The sequence below is a fragment of the Amia ocellicauda genome, unplaced genomic scaffold, assembly GCF_036373705.1.
Source record: "Amia ocellicauda isolate fAmiCal2 unplaced genomic scaffold, fAmiCal2.hap1 HAP1_SCAFFOLD_68, whole genome shotgun sequence".
Lineage (NCBI taxonomy): Eukaryota > Metazoa > Chordata > Actinopteri > Amiiformes > Amiidae > Amia > Amia ocellicauda.
This window is the reverse complement of record NW_027102996.1, coordinates 210001-222712: the sequence shown is the minus strand read 5'-3', so window position 1 is coordinate 222712 and position 12712 is coordinate 210001. Positions and strand designations below refer to the sequence as shown.

Sequence of the window (12712 nt, the reverse complement as noted above, 5' to 3'; positions counted from 1 at the left end):
ATTGAGCATCATGGCTAGAAGTGACTAAATGTTGCCTAATCTTTCTCATCAAGAAATGACACAATTACAGCAACACAAAAAGGAACTCCACCGGACAAAGTTCAGTGCTCACAAGGAGCATCATTCAACACACACGGTTCCATTCCCATTCATGCAAAGCACGAAAGTGTAAAACTTGGGTACATACTTGAGAGCAAAGATCACATTCAATCTCATTCAAGGCACGCATGTGAATGCAACGGGATGAAATTACTGAAATGATGCCTGCCCTCGAACTGTGATGATGGATTACCTGACTCGCCAATAATATTGGGTTCTGGTGTATTGAAATACAGGAGCTGCTGGATTTGTGTGTTTTCTTACCCCCTCACCATAGTTTGTCAAATGTTTAAACAACTGAACTTATATTCAAGGTTTGTTTCTCTTCATATGTTTTACTGGTTTACATTTGTCTCAGCAACCTGTTGAATGATTCTTCTGCTTTCAAAACAAAATGACAACAGGATGAATGCACACACTTGAAAATACAATACATGCAATGTTATGCATCATAGTGATGCAACCTCCTTTCAGTTTCATACTGCATGTCAATTGAAATCCTTACTGAAATGCACACCTTCTCAAGATTGCGCTTGACTGGCGTGTCAGGCACTCAATTACAGCTGTTTTATCAAGACAATGTGTTCGTTTTGTAAAATATAGTTCCGGTCTGGTGTGGCACCCCAGCTAACGCACAATGTTGCCACAACGTGGCGTGTTAGCAGGGACTGTCTGCGGCGCGCTGCTGTGTCCCGGGCTTTAGAGTAGAGAGACAGTTCAACTGCAAGTATGAACAGCAGAAAAAAATATTTCCTTCCCTTTAAGTAGAGCGTCAGGGACAGCCTCCCTGACTTACGGCCATACTATCCTGAATATGCCCGATCTCGTCCGATCTCGGAAGCCAAGCAGGCTCGGGCCTGGTCAGTACTTGGATGGGAGACCGCCTGGGAATACCAGGTGCTGTAAGCTCTTGCACCTTTTACACACCAGAGGGCGACAAATCACGAGTTTTAACTTTGGATACACACAATTTCATCATTATTTCAGATTTTACTTCCCCAAATACACAGGCATTAAATAGATCTTGTTCTCCAACGTAAACGGTCCCTAGTAACTAGCGTACATTCGTAAATAAATTGAGCATCATGGCTAGAAGTGACTAAATGTTGCCTAATCTTTCTCATCAAGATATGACACAATTACAGCAACACAAAAAGGAACTCCACCGGACAAAGTTCAGTGCTCACAAGGAGCCTCATTCAACACACACGGTTCCATTTTCATTCATGCAAAGCACGAAAGTGTAAAACTTGGGAGCATACTTGAGAACAAAGATCACATTCAATCTCATTCAAGGCACGGATGTGAATGCAATGGGATGAAATTACTGAAATGATGCCTGCCCTCGAACTGTGATGATGGACTACCCGACTCGCCAATAATATTGGCTTCTGGTGTATTGAAATACAGGAGCTGCTGGATTTGTGTGTTTTTTTACCCCCTCACCATAGTTTGTCAAATGTTTAAACAACTGAACTTATATTCAAGGTTTGTTTCTCTTCATATGTTTTACTGATTTACATTTGTCTCAGCAACCTGTTGAATGATTCTTCTGCTTTCAAAACAAAATGACAACAGGATGAATGCACACACTTGAAAATACAATACATGCAATGTTATGCATCATAGTGATGCAACCTCCTTTCAGTTTCATACTGCATGTCAATTGAAATCCTTACTGAAATGCACACCTTCTCAAGATTGCGCTTGACTGGCGTGTCAGGCACTCAATTACAGCTGTTTTATCAAGACAATGTGTTCGTTTTGTAAAATATAGTTCCGGTCTGGTGTGGCACCCCAGCTAACGCACAACGTTGCCACAACGTTGCGTGTTAGCAGGGACTGTCTGCGGCGCGCTGGTGTGTCCCGGGCTTTAGAGTAGAGAGACAGTTCAACTGTAAGTATGAACGGCAGAAACGGATATTGCCTTCCCTTTAAGTAGAGCGTCAGGGACAGCCTCCATGGCTTATGGCCATACTAGCCTGAATACGCCCGATCTCGTCCGTTCTCGGAAGCTAAGCAGGCTCGGGCCTGGTCAGTACTTGGATGGGACACTGCCTGGGAATACCAGGTGCTGTAAGCTTTTGCCCCTTTTACACAACAGAGGGCGACAAATCACGAGTTTTAACTTTGGATACACGCAATTTCATCATTATTTCAGATTTGACTTCCCCAAATACACAGGCATACAATAGATCTTGTTCTCCAACGTAAACGGTCCCTATTAACTAGGGTACATTCGTAAATAAATTGAGCATCATGGCTAGAAGTGACTAAATGTTGCCTAATCTTTCTCATCGAGAAATGACACAATTACAGCAACACAAAAAGGAACTCCACCGGACAAAGTTCAGTGCTCACAAGGAGCCTCATTCAACACACACGGTTCCATTCCCATTCATGCAAAGCACGAAAGTGTAAAACTTGGGAACATACTTGAGAGCAAAGATCACATTCAATCTCATTCAAGGCACGGATGTGAATGCAACGGGATGAAATTACTGAAATGATGCCTGCCCTCGAACTGTGATGATGGACTACCCGACTCGCCAATAATATTGGGTTCTGGTGTATTGAAATACAGGAGCTGCTGGATTTGTGTGTTTTCTTACCCCCTCACTATAGTTTGTCAAATGTTTAAACAACTGAACTTATATTCAAGGTTTGTTTCTCTTCATATGTTTTACTGGTTTACATTTGTCTCAGCAACCTGTTGAATGATTCCTCTGCTTTCAAAACAAAATGACAACAGGATGAATGCACACACTTGAAAATACAATACATGCAATGTTATGCATCATAGTGATGCAACCTCCTTTCAGTTTCATACTGCATATCAATTGAAATCCTTACTGAAATGCACACCTTCTCAAGATTGCGCTTGACTGGCGTGTCAGGCACTCAATTACAGCTGTATTATCAAGACAATGTGTTCGTTTTGTAAAATATAGTTCCGGTCTGGTGTGGCACCCCAGCTAACGCACAACGTTGCCACAACGTTGCCACAACGTGGCGTGTTAGCAGGGACTGTCTGCGGCGCGCTGGTGTGTCCCGGACTTTAGAGTAGAGAGACAGTTCAACTGCAAGTATGAGCGGCAGAAACGGATATTGCCTTCCCTTTAAGTAGAGCGTCAGGGACAGCCTCCCTGGCTTACGGCCATACTAGCCTGAATACGCCCGATCTCGTCCGATCTCGGAAGCCAAGCAGGCTCGGGTCTGGTCAGTACTTGGATGGGAGACCGCCTGGGAATACCAGGTGCTGTAAGCTTCTGCACCTTTTACACACCAGAGGGCGACAAATCACGAGTTTTAACTTTGGATACACACAATTTCATCATTATTTCAGATTTTACTTCCCCAAATACACAGGCATACAATAGATCTTGTTCTCCAACGTAAACGGTCCCTAGTAACTAGGGTACATTCGTAAATTAATTGAGCATCATGGCTAGAAGTGACTCAATGTTGCCTAATCTTTCTCATCAAGAAATGACACAATTACAGCAACACAAAAAGGAACTCCACCGCACAAAGTTCAGTGCTCACAAGGAGACTCATTCAACACACACGGTTCCATTCCCATTCATGCAAAGCACGAAAGTGTAAAACTTGGGAACATACTTGAGAGCAAAGATCACATTCAATCTCATTCAAGGCACGGATGTGAATGCAACGGGATGAAATTACTGAAATGATGCCTGCCCTCGAACTGTGATGATGGACTACCCGACTCGCCAATAATATTGGGTTCTGGTGTATTGAAATACAGGAGCTGCTGGATTTGTGTGTTTTCTTACTCCCTCACCATAGTTTGTCAAATGTTTAAACAACTGAACTTATATTCAAGGTTTGTTTCTCTTCATATATTTTACTGGTTTACATTTGTCTCAGCAACCTGTTGAATGATTCTTCTGCTTTCAAAACAAAATGACAACAGGATGAATGCACACACTTGAAAATACAATACATGCAATGTTATGCATCATAGTGATGCAACCTCCTTTCAGTTTCATACTGCATGTCAATTGAAATCCTTACTGAAATGCACACCTTCTCAAGATTGCGCTTGACTGGCGTGTCAGGCACTCAATTACAGCTGTTTTATCAAGACAATGTGTTCGTTTTGTAAAATATAGTTCCGGTCTGCAGTGGCACCCCAGCTAACGCACAACGTTGCCACAACGTGGCGTGTTGGCAGGGACTGTCTGCGGCGCGCTGGTGTGGCCCGGGCTTTAGAGTAGAGAGACAGTTCAACTGTAAGTATGAACGGCAGAAACGGATATTGCCTTCCCTTTAAGTAGAGCGTCAGGGACAGCCTCCCTGGCTTACGGCCATACTAGCCTGAATACGCCCGATCTCGTCCGATCTTGGAAGCCAAGCAGGCTCAGGCCTGGTCGGTACTTGGATGGTTGACCGCCTGAGAATACCAGGTGCTGTAAGCTTTTGCACCTTTTACACACCAGAGGGCGACAAATCACGAGTTTTAACTTTGGATACACGCAATTTCATCATTATTTCAGATTTTACTTCCCCAAATACACAGGCATACAATAGATCTTCTTCTCCAACGTAAACGGTCCCTAGTAACTAGGGTACATTCGTCAATAAATTGAGCATCATGGCTAGAAGTGACTAAATGTTGCCTAATCTTTCTCATCAAGAAATGACACAATTACAGCAACACAAAAAGGAACTCCACCGGACAAAGTTCAGTGCTCACAAGGAGCATCATTCAACACACACGGTTCCATTCCCATTCATGCAAAGCACGAAAGTGTAAAACTTGGGAACATACTTGAGAGCAAAGATCACATTCAATCTCATTCAAGGCACGGATGTGAATGCAACGGGATGAAATTACTGAAATGATGCCTGCCCTCGAACTGTGATGATGGACTACCCGACTTGCCAATAATATTGGGTTCTGGTGTATTGAAATACAGGAGCTGCTGGATTTGTATGTTTTCTTACCCCCTCACCATAGTTTGTCAAATGTTTAAACAACTGAACTTATATTCAAGGTTTGTTTCTCTTCATATGTTTTACTGGTTTACATTTGTCTCAGCAACCTGTTGAATGATTCTTCTGCTTTCAAAACAAAATGACAACAGGATGAATGCACACACTTGAAAATACAATACATGCAATGTTATGCATCATAGTGATGCAACCTCCCTTCAGTTTCATACTGCATGTCAATTGAAATCCTTACTGAAATGCACACCTTCTCAAGATTGCGCTTGACTGGCGTGTCAGGCACTCAATTACAGCTGTTTTATCAAGACAATGTGTTCGTTTTGTAAAATATAGTTCCGGTCTGGTGTGGCACCCCAGCTAACGCACAACGTTGCCACAACGTGGCGTGTTAGCAGGGACTGTCTGCGGCGCGCTGGTGTGTCCTGGGCTTTAGAGTAGAGAGACAGTTCAACTGTAAGTATGAACGGCAGAAACGGATATTGCCTTCCCTTTAAGTAGAGCGTCGTGGACAGCCTACCTGGCTTACGGCCATACTAGCCTGAATACGCCCGATCTCGTCCGATCTCGGAAGCCAAGCAGGCTCGGGCCTGGTCAGTACTTGGATGGGAGACCGCCTGGGAATACCAGGTGCTGTAAGCTTTTGCACCTTTTACACACCAGAGGGCGACAAATCACGAGTTTTAACTTTGGATACACACAATTTCATCGTTATTTCAGATTTTACTTCCCCAAATACACAGGCATACAATAGATCTTGTTCTCCAACGTAAACGGTCCCTAGTAACTAGGGTACATTCGTAACTAAATTGAGCATCATGGCTAGAAGTGACTAAATGTTGCCTAATCTTTCTCATCAAGAAATGACACAATTACAGCAACACAAAAAGGAACTCCACCGGACAAAGTTCAGTGCTCACAAGGAGCCTCATTCAACACACACGGTTCCATTCCCATTCATGCAAAGCACGAAAGTGTAAAACTTGGGAACATACTTGAGAGCAAAGATCACATTCAATCTCATTCAAGGCACGGATGTGAATGCAACGGGATGAAATTACTGAAATGATGCCTGCCCTCGAACTGTGATGATGGACTACCCGACTCGCCAATAATATTGGCTTCTGGTGTATTGAAATACAGGAGCTGCTGGATTTGTGTCATTTCTTACCCCCTCACCATAGTTTGTCAAATGTTTAAACAACTGAACTTATATTCAAGGTTTGTTTCTCTTCATATGTTTTACTGGTTTACATTTGTCTCAGCAACCTGTTGAATGATTCTTCTGCTTTCAAAACAAAATGACAACAGGATGAATGCACACACTTGAAAATACAATACATGCAATGTTATGCATCATAGTGATGCAACCTCCTTTCATTTTCATACTGCATGTCAATTGAAATCCTTACTGAAATGCACACCTTCTCAAGATTGCGCTTGACTGGCGTGTCAGGCACTCAATTACAGCTGTTTTATCAAGACAATGTGTTTTTTTTTGTAAAATATAGTTCCGGTCTGGTGTGGCACCCCAGCTAACGCACAACGTTGCCACAACGTGGCGTGTTAGCAGGGACTGTCTGCGGCGCGCTGGTGTGTCCCCGGCATGAGTGTAGAGAGACAGTTCAACTGTAAGTATGAGCGGCAGAAACGGATATTGCCTTCCCTTTAAGTAGAGCGTCAGGGACAGCCTCCCTGGCTTACTGCCATACTAGCCTGAATACGCCCGATCTTGTCCGATCTCGGAAGCTAAGCAGGCTCGGGCCTGGTCAGTACTTGGATGGGAGACCGCCTGGGAATACCAGGTGCTGTAAGTTTTTGCATCTTTTACACACCAGAGGGCGACAAATCACGAGTTTTAACTTTGGATACACGCAATTTCATCATTATTTCAGATTTGACTTCCCCAAATACACAGGCATACAATAGATCTTGTTCTCCAACGTAAACGGTCCCTAGTAACTAGGGTACATTCGTAAATAAATTGAGCATCATGGCTAGAAGTGACTAAATGTTGCCTAATCTTTCTCATCGAGAAATGACACAATTACAGCAACACAAAAAGGAACTCCACCGGACAAAGTTCAGTGCTCACAAGGAGCCTCATTCAAAACACACGGTTCCATTCCCATTCATGCAAAGCACGAAAGTGTAAAACTTGGGAACATACTTGAGAGCAAAGATCACATTCAATCTCATTCAAGGCACGGATGTGAATGCAACGGGATGAAATTACTGAAATGATGCCTGCCCTCGAACTGTGATGATGGACTACCCGACTCGCCAATAATATTGGGTTCTGGTGTATTGAAATACAGGAGCTGCTGGATTTGTGTGTTTTCTTACCCCCTCACCATAGTTTGTCAAATGTTTAAACAACTGAACTTATATTCAAGGTTTGTTTCTCTTCATATGTTTTACTGGTTTACATTTGTCTCAGCAACCTGTTGAATGATTCTTCTGCTTTCAAAACAAAATGACAACAGGATGAATGCACACACTTGAAAATACAATACATGCAATGTTATGCATCATAGTGATGCAACCTCCTTTCAGTTTCATACTGCATGTCAATTGAAATCCTTACTGAAATGCACACCTTCTCAAGATTGCGCTTGACTGGCGTGTCAGGCACTCAATTACAGCTGTTTTATCAAGACAATGTGTTCGTTTTGTAATATATAGTTCCGGTCTGGTGTGGCACCCCAGCTAACGCACAACGTTGCCACAACGCTGCCACAACGTGGCGTGTTAGCAGGGACTGTCTGCGGCGCGCTGGTGTGTCCCGGGCTTTAGAGTAGAGAGACAGTTCAACTGTAAGTATGAACGGCAGAAACGGATATTGCCTTCCCTTTAAGTAGAGCGTCAGGGACAGTCTCCCTGGCTTACGGCCATACTAGCCTGAATACGCCCGATCTCGTCTGATCTCGGAAGCTAAGCAGGCTCGGGCCTGGTCAGTACTTGGATGGGAGACCGCCTGGGAATACCAGGTGCTGTAAGCTTTTGCATCTTTTACACACCAGAGGGCGACAAATCATGAGTTTTAACTTTGGATACACGCAATTTCATCATTATTTCAGATTTGACTTCCCCAAATACTCAGGCATACAATAGATCTTGTTCTCCAATGTAAACGGTCCCTAGTAACTAGGGTACATTCGTAAATAAATTGAGCATCATGGCTAGAAGTGACTAAATGTTGCCTAATCTTTCTCATCGAGAAATGACACAATTACAGCAACACAAAAAGGAACTCCACCGGACAAAATTCAGTGCTCACAAGGAGCCTCATTCAACACACACGGTTCCATTCCCATTCATGCAAAGCACGAAAGTGTAAAACTTGGGAACATACTTGAGAGCAAAGATCACATTCAATCTCATTCAAGGCACGGATGTGAATGCAACGGGATGAAATTACTGAAATGATGCCTGCCCTCGAACTGTGATGATGGACTACCCGACTCGCCAATAATATTGGGTTCTGGTGTATTGAAATACAGGAGCTGCTGGATTTGTGTGTTTTCTTACCCCCTCACCATAGTTTGTCAAATGTTTAAACAACTGAACTTATATTCGAGGTTTGTTTCTCTTCATATGTTTTACTGGTTTACATTTGTCTCAGCAACCTGTTGAATGATTCTTCTGCTTTCAAAACAAAATGACAACAGGATGAATGCACACACTTGTAAATACAATACATGCAATGTTATGCATCATAGTGATGCAACCTCCTTTCAGTTTCATACTGCATGTCAATTGAAATCCTTACTGAAATGCACACCTTCTCAAGATTGCGCTTGACTGGCGTGTCAGGCACTCAATTACAGCTGTTTTATCAAGACAATGTGTTCGTTTTGTAATATATAGTTCCGGTCTGGTGTGGCACCCCAGCTAACGCACAACGTTGCCACAATGTTGCCACAACGTGGCGTGTTAGCAGGGACTGTCTGCGGCGCGCTGGTGTGTCCCGGGCTTTAGAGTAGAGAGACAGTTCAACTGTAAGTATGAACGGCAGAAACGGATATTGCCTTCCCTTTAAGTAGAGCGTCAGGGACAGCATTCCTGGCTTACGGCCATACTAGCCTGAATACGCCCGATCTCGGAAGCTAAGCAGGCTCGGGCCTGGTCAGTACTTGGATGGGAGACCGCCTGGGAATACCAGGTGCTGTAAGCTTTTGCATCTTTTACACACCAGAGGGCGACAAATCACGAGTTTTAACTTTGGATACACGCAATTTCATCATTATTTCAGATTTGACTTCCCCAAATACACAGGCATACAATAGATCTTGTTCTCCAACGTAAACGGTCCCTAGTAACTAGGGTACATTCGTAAATAAATTGAGCATCATGGCTAGAAGTGACTAAATGTTGCCTAATCTTTCTCATCGAGAAATGACACAATTACAGCAACACAAAAAGGAACTCCACCGGACAAAGTTCAGTGCTCACAAGGAGCCTCATTCAACACACACGGTTCCATTCCCATTCATGCAAAGCACGAAAGTGTAAAACTTGGGAACATACTTGAGAGCAAAGATCACATTCAATCTCATTCAAGGCACGGATGTGAATGCAACGGGATGAAATTACTGAAATGATGCCTGCCCTCGAACTGTGATGTTGGACTACCCGACTCGCCAATAATATTGGGTTCTGGTGTATTGAAATACAGGAGCAGCTGGATTTGTGTGTTTTCTTACCCCCTCACCATAGTTTGTCAAATGTTTAAACAACTGAACTTATATTCAAGGTTTGTTTCTCTTCATATGTTTTACTGGTTTACATTTGTCTCAGCAACCTGTTGAATGATTCTTCTGCTTTCAAAACAAAATGACAACAGGATGAATGCACACACTTGAAAATACAATACATGCAATGTTATGCATCATAGTGATGCAACCTCCTTTCAGTTTCATACTGCATGTCAATTGAAATCCTTACTGAAATGCACACCTTCTCAAGATTGCGCTTGACTGGCGTGTCAGGCACTCAATTACAGCTGTATTATCAAGACAATGTGTTCGTTTTGTAATATATAGTTCCGGTCTGGTGTGGCACCCCAGCTAACGCACAACGTTGCCACAACGTTTCGTGTTAGCAGGGACTGTCTGCGGCGCGCTGGTGTGTCCCGGGCTTTAGAGTAGAGAGACAGTTCAACTGTAAGTATGAACGGCAGAAACGGATATTGCCTTCCCTTTAAGTAGAGCGTCAGGGACAGCTTCACTGGCTTGCGGCCATACTAGCCTGAATACGCCCGATCTCGTCCGATCTCGGAAGCTAAGCAGGCTCGGGCCTGGTCAGTACTTGGGTTGGAGACCGCCTGGGAATACCAGGTGCTGTAAGCTTCTGCACCTTTTAATAAACCAGAGGGCGACAAATCACGAGTTTTAACTTTGGATACACACAATTTCATAATTATTTCAGATTTTACTTCCCCAAATACACAGGCATACAATAGATCTTGTTCTCCAACGTAAACGGTCCCTAGTAACTAGGGTACATTCGTCAATAAATTGAGCATCATGGCTAGAAGTGACTAAATGTTGCCTAATCTTTCTCATCAAGAAATGACACAATTACAGCAACAAAAAAGGAACTCCACCGCACAAAGTTCAGTGCTCACAAGGAGCATCATTCAACACACACGGTTCCATTCCCATTCATGCAAACCACGAAAGTGTAAAACTTGGGAACGTACTTGTGAGTAAAGATAACATTCAATCTCATTCAAGGCACGCATGTGAATGCAACGGGATGAAATTACTGAAATGATGCCTGCCCTCGAACTGTGATGATGGACTACCCGACTCGCCAATAATATTGGGATCTGGTGTATTGAAATACAGGAGCTGCTGGATTTGTGTGTTTTCTTACCCCCTCACCATAGTTTGTCAAATGTTTAAACAACTGAACTTATATTCAAGGTTTGTTTCTCTTCATATGTTTTACTGGTTTACATTTGTCTCAGCAACCTGTTGAATGATTCTTCTGCTTTCAAAACAAAATGACAACAGGATGAATGCACACACTTGAAAATACAATACATGCAATGTTATGCATCATAGTGATGCAACCTCCTTTCAGTTTCATACTGCATGTCAATTGAAATCCTTACTGAAATGCACACCTTCTCAAGATTGCGCTTGACTGGCGTGTCAGGCACTCAATTACAGCTGTTTTATCAAGACAATGTGTTCGTTTTGTAATATATAGTTCCGGTCTGGTGTGGCACCCCAGCTAACGCACAACGTTGCCACAATGTTGCCACAACGTGGCGTGTTAGCAGGGACTGTCTGCGGCGCGCTGGTGTGTCCCGGGCTTTAGAGTAGAGAGACAGTTCAACTGTAAGTATGAACGGCAGAAACGGATATTGCCTTCCCTTTAAGTAGAGCGTCAGGGACAGCCTCCCTGGCTTACAGCCATACTAGCCTGAATACGCCCGATCTCGTCCGATCTCGGAAGCCAAGCAGGCTCGGGCCTGGTCAGTACTTGGATGGTAGACCGCCTGGAAATACCAGGTGCTGTAAGCTTTTGCACCTTTTACACACCAGAGGGCGACAAATCACGAGTTTTAACTTTTGATACACACAATTTCATCATTATTTCAGATTTGACTTCCCCAAATACACAGGCATACAATAGATCTTGTTCTCCAACGTAAACGGTCCCTAGTAACTAGGGTACATTCGTAAATAAATTGAGCATCATGGCTAGAAGTGACTAAATGTTGCCTAATCTTTCTCATCGAGAAATGACACAATTACAGCAACACAAAAAGGAACTCCACCGGACAAAGTTCAGTGCTCACAAGGAGCCTCATTCAACACACACGGTTCCATTCCCATTCATGCAAAGCACGAAAGTGTAAAACTTGGGAACATACTTGAGAGCAAAGATCACATTCAATCTCATTCAAGGCACGGATGTGAATGCAACGGGATGAAATTACTGAAATAATGCCTGCCCTCGAACTGTGATGATGGACTACCCAACTCGCCAATAATATTGGGTTCCGGTGTATTGAACTACAGGAGCTGCTGGATTTGTGTGTTTTCTTACCCCCTCACCATAGTTTGTCAAATGTTTAAACAACTGAACTTATATTCAAGGTTTGTTTCTCTTCATATGTTTTACTGGTTTACATTTGTCTCAGCAACCTGTTGAATGATTCTTGTGCTTTCAAAACAAAATGACAACAGGATGAATGCACACACTTGAAAATACAATACATGCAATGTTATGCATCATAGTGATGCAACCTCCTTTCAGTTTCATACTGCATGTCAATTGAAATCCTTACTGAAATGCACACCATCTCAAGATTGCGCTTGACTGGCAAGTCAGGCACTCAATTACAGCTGTTTTATCAAGACAATGTGTTCGTTTTGTAAAATATAGTTCCGGTCTGGTGTGGCACCCCAGCTAACCCACAACGTTGCCACAACATGGCGTGTTAGCAGGGACTGTCTGCGGCGCGCTGCTGTGTCCCGGGCTTTAGAGTAGAGAGACAGTTCAACTGTAAGTATGAACGGCAGAAACGGATATTGCCTTCCCTTTAAGTAGAGCATCAGGGACAGCCTCCCTGGCTTACGGCCATACTAGCCTGAATACGCCCGATCTCGTCCGATCTCGG

General features: G+C 43.4%; 10 non-coding genes and 1 pseudogene across 10 annotated transcripts in view; all 11 read left to right on the top strand.

Annotated features, from left to right (window-relative positions):
* The first annotated feature begins 889 nt into the window (after positions 1-889).
* Positions 890-1008, top strand: LOC136741693 (5S ribosomal RNA). Its single transcript, XR_010814373.1, has one exon. It is a non-coding gene; the product is annotated as a 5S ribosomal RNA (ribosomal RNA).
* A 1055-nt stretch (positions 1009-2063) lies between these two features.
* LOC136741682 (5S ribosomal RNA) lies at positions 2064-2182 on the top strand. Its single transcript, XR_010814363.1, has one exon. It is a non-coding gene; the product is annotated as a 5S ribosomal RNA (ribosomal RNA).
* Positions 2183-3248: 1066 nt separating this feature from the next.
* On the top strand, positions 3249-3367 carry LOC136741618 (5S ribosomal RNA). The gene has a single exon (XR_010814303.1). It is a non-coding gene; the product is annotated as a 5S ribosomal RNA (ribosomal RNA).
* A 1055-nt stretch (positions 3368-4422) lies between these two features.
* Positions 4423-4541, top strand: LOC136741680 (5S ribosomal RNA). The gene has a single exon (XR_010814361.1). It is a non-coding gene; the product is annotated as a 5S ribosomal RNA (ribosomal RNA).
* Positions 4542-5596: 1055 nt separating this feature from the next.
* Positions 5597-5715, top strand: LOC136741485 (5S ribosomal RNA). The gene has a single exon (XR_010814176.1). It is a non-coding gene; the product is annotated as a 5S ribosomal RNA (ribosomal RNA).
* A 1056-nt stretch (positions 5716-6771) lies between these two features.
* On the top strand, positions 6772-6890 carry LOC136741672 (5S ribosomal RNA). Its single transcript, XR_010814355.1, has one exon. It is a non-coding gene; the product is annotated as a 5S ribosomal RNA (ribosomal RNA).
* A 1066-nt stretch (positions 6891-7956) lies between these two features.
* LOC136741433 (5S ribosomal RNA) lies at positions 7957-8075 on the top strand. The gene has a single exon (XR_010814126.1). It is a non-coding gene; the product is annotated as a 5S ribosomal RNA (ribosomal RNA).
* A 1066-nt stretch (positions 8076-9141) lies between these two features.
* LOC136741716 (uncharacterized) lies at positions 9142-9250 on the top strand (annotated as a pseudogene).
* Positions 9251-10305: 1055 nt separating this feature from the next.
* Positions 10306-10424, top strand: LOC136741664 (5S ribosomal RNA). Its single transcript, XR_010814347.1, has one exon. It is a non-coding gene; the product is annotated as a 5S ribosomal RNA (ribosomal RNA).
* Positions 10425-11490: 1066 nt separating this feature from the next.
* Positions 11491-11609, top strand: LOC136741675 (5S ribosomal RNA). The gene has a single exon (XR_010814358.1). It is a non-coding gene; the product is annotated as a 5S ribosomal RNA (ribosomal RNA).
* Positions 11610-12664: 1055 nt separating this feature from the next.
* LOC136741603 (5S ribosomal RNA) overlaps positions 12665-12712 on the top strand; it is a 119-nt gene continuing 71 nt past the window's right edge. Inside the window, exon 1 of the ribosomal RNA XR_010814288.1 lies at positions 12665-12712. This exon is cut by the window's right edge and continues 71 nt beyond it. This is a non-coding gene — a ribosomal RNA (5S ribosomal RNA).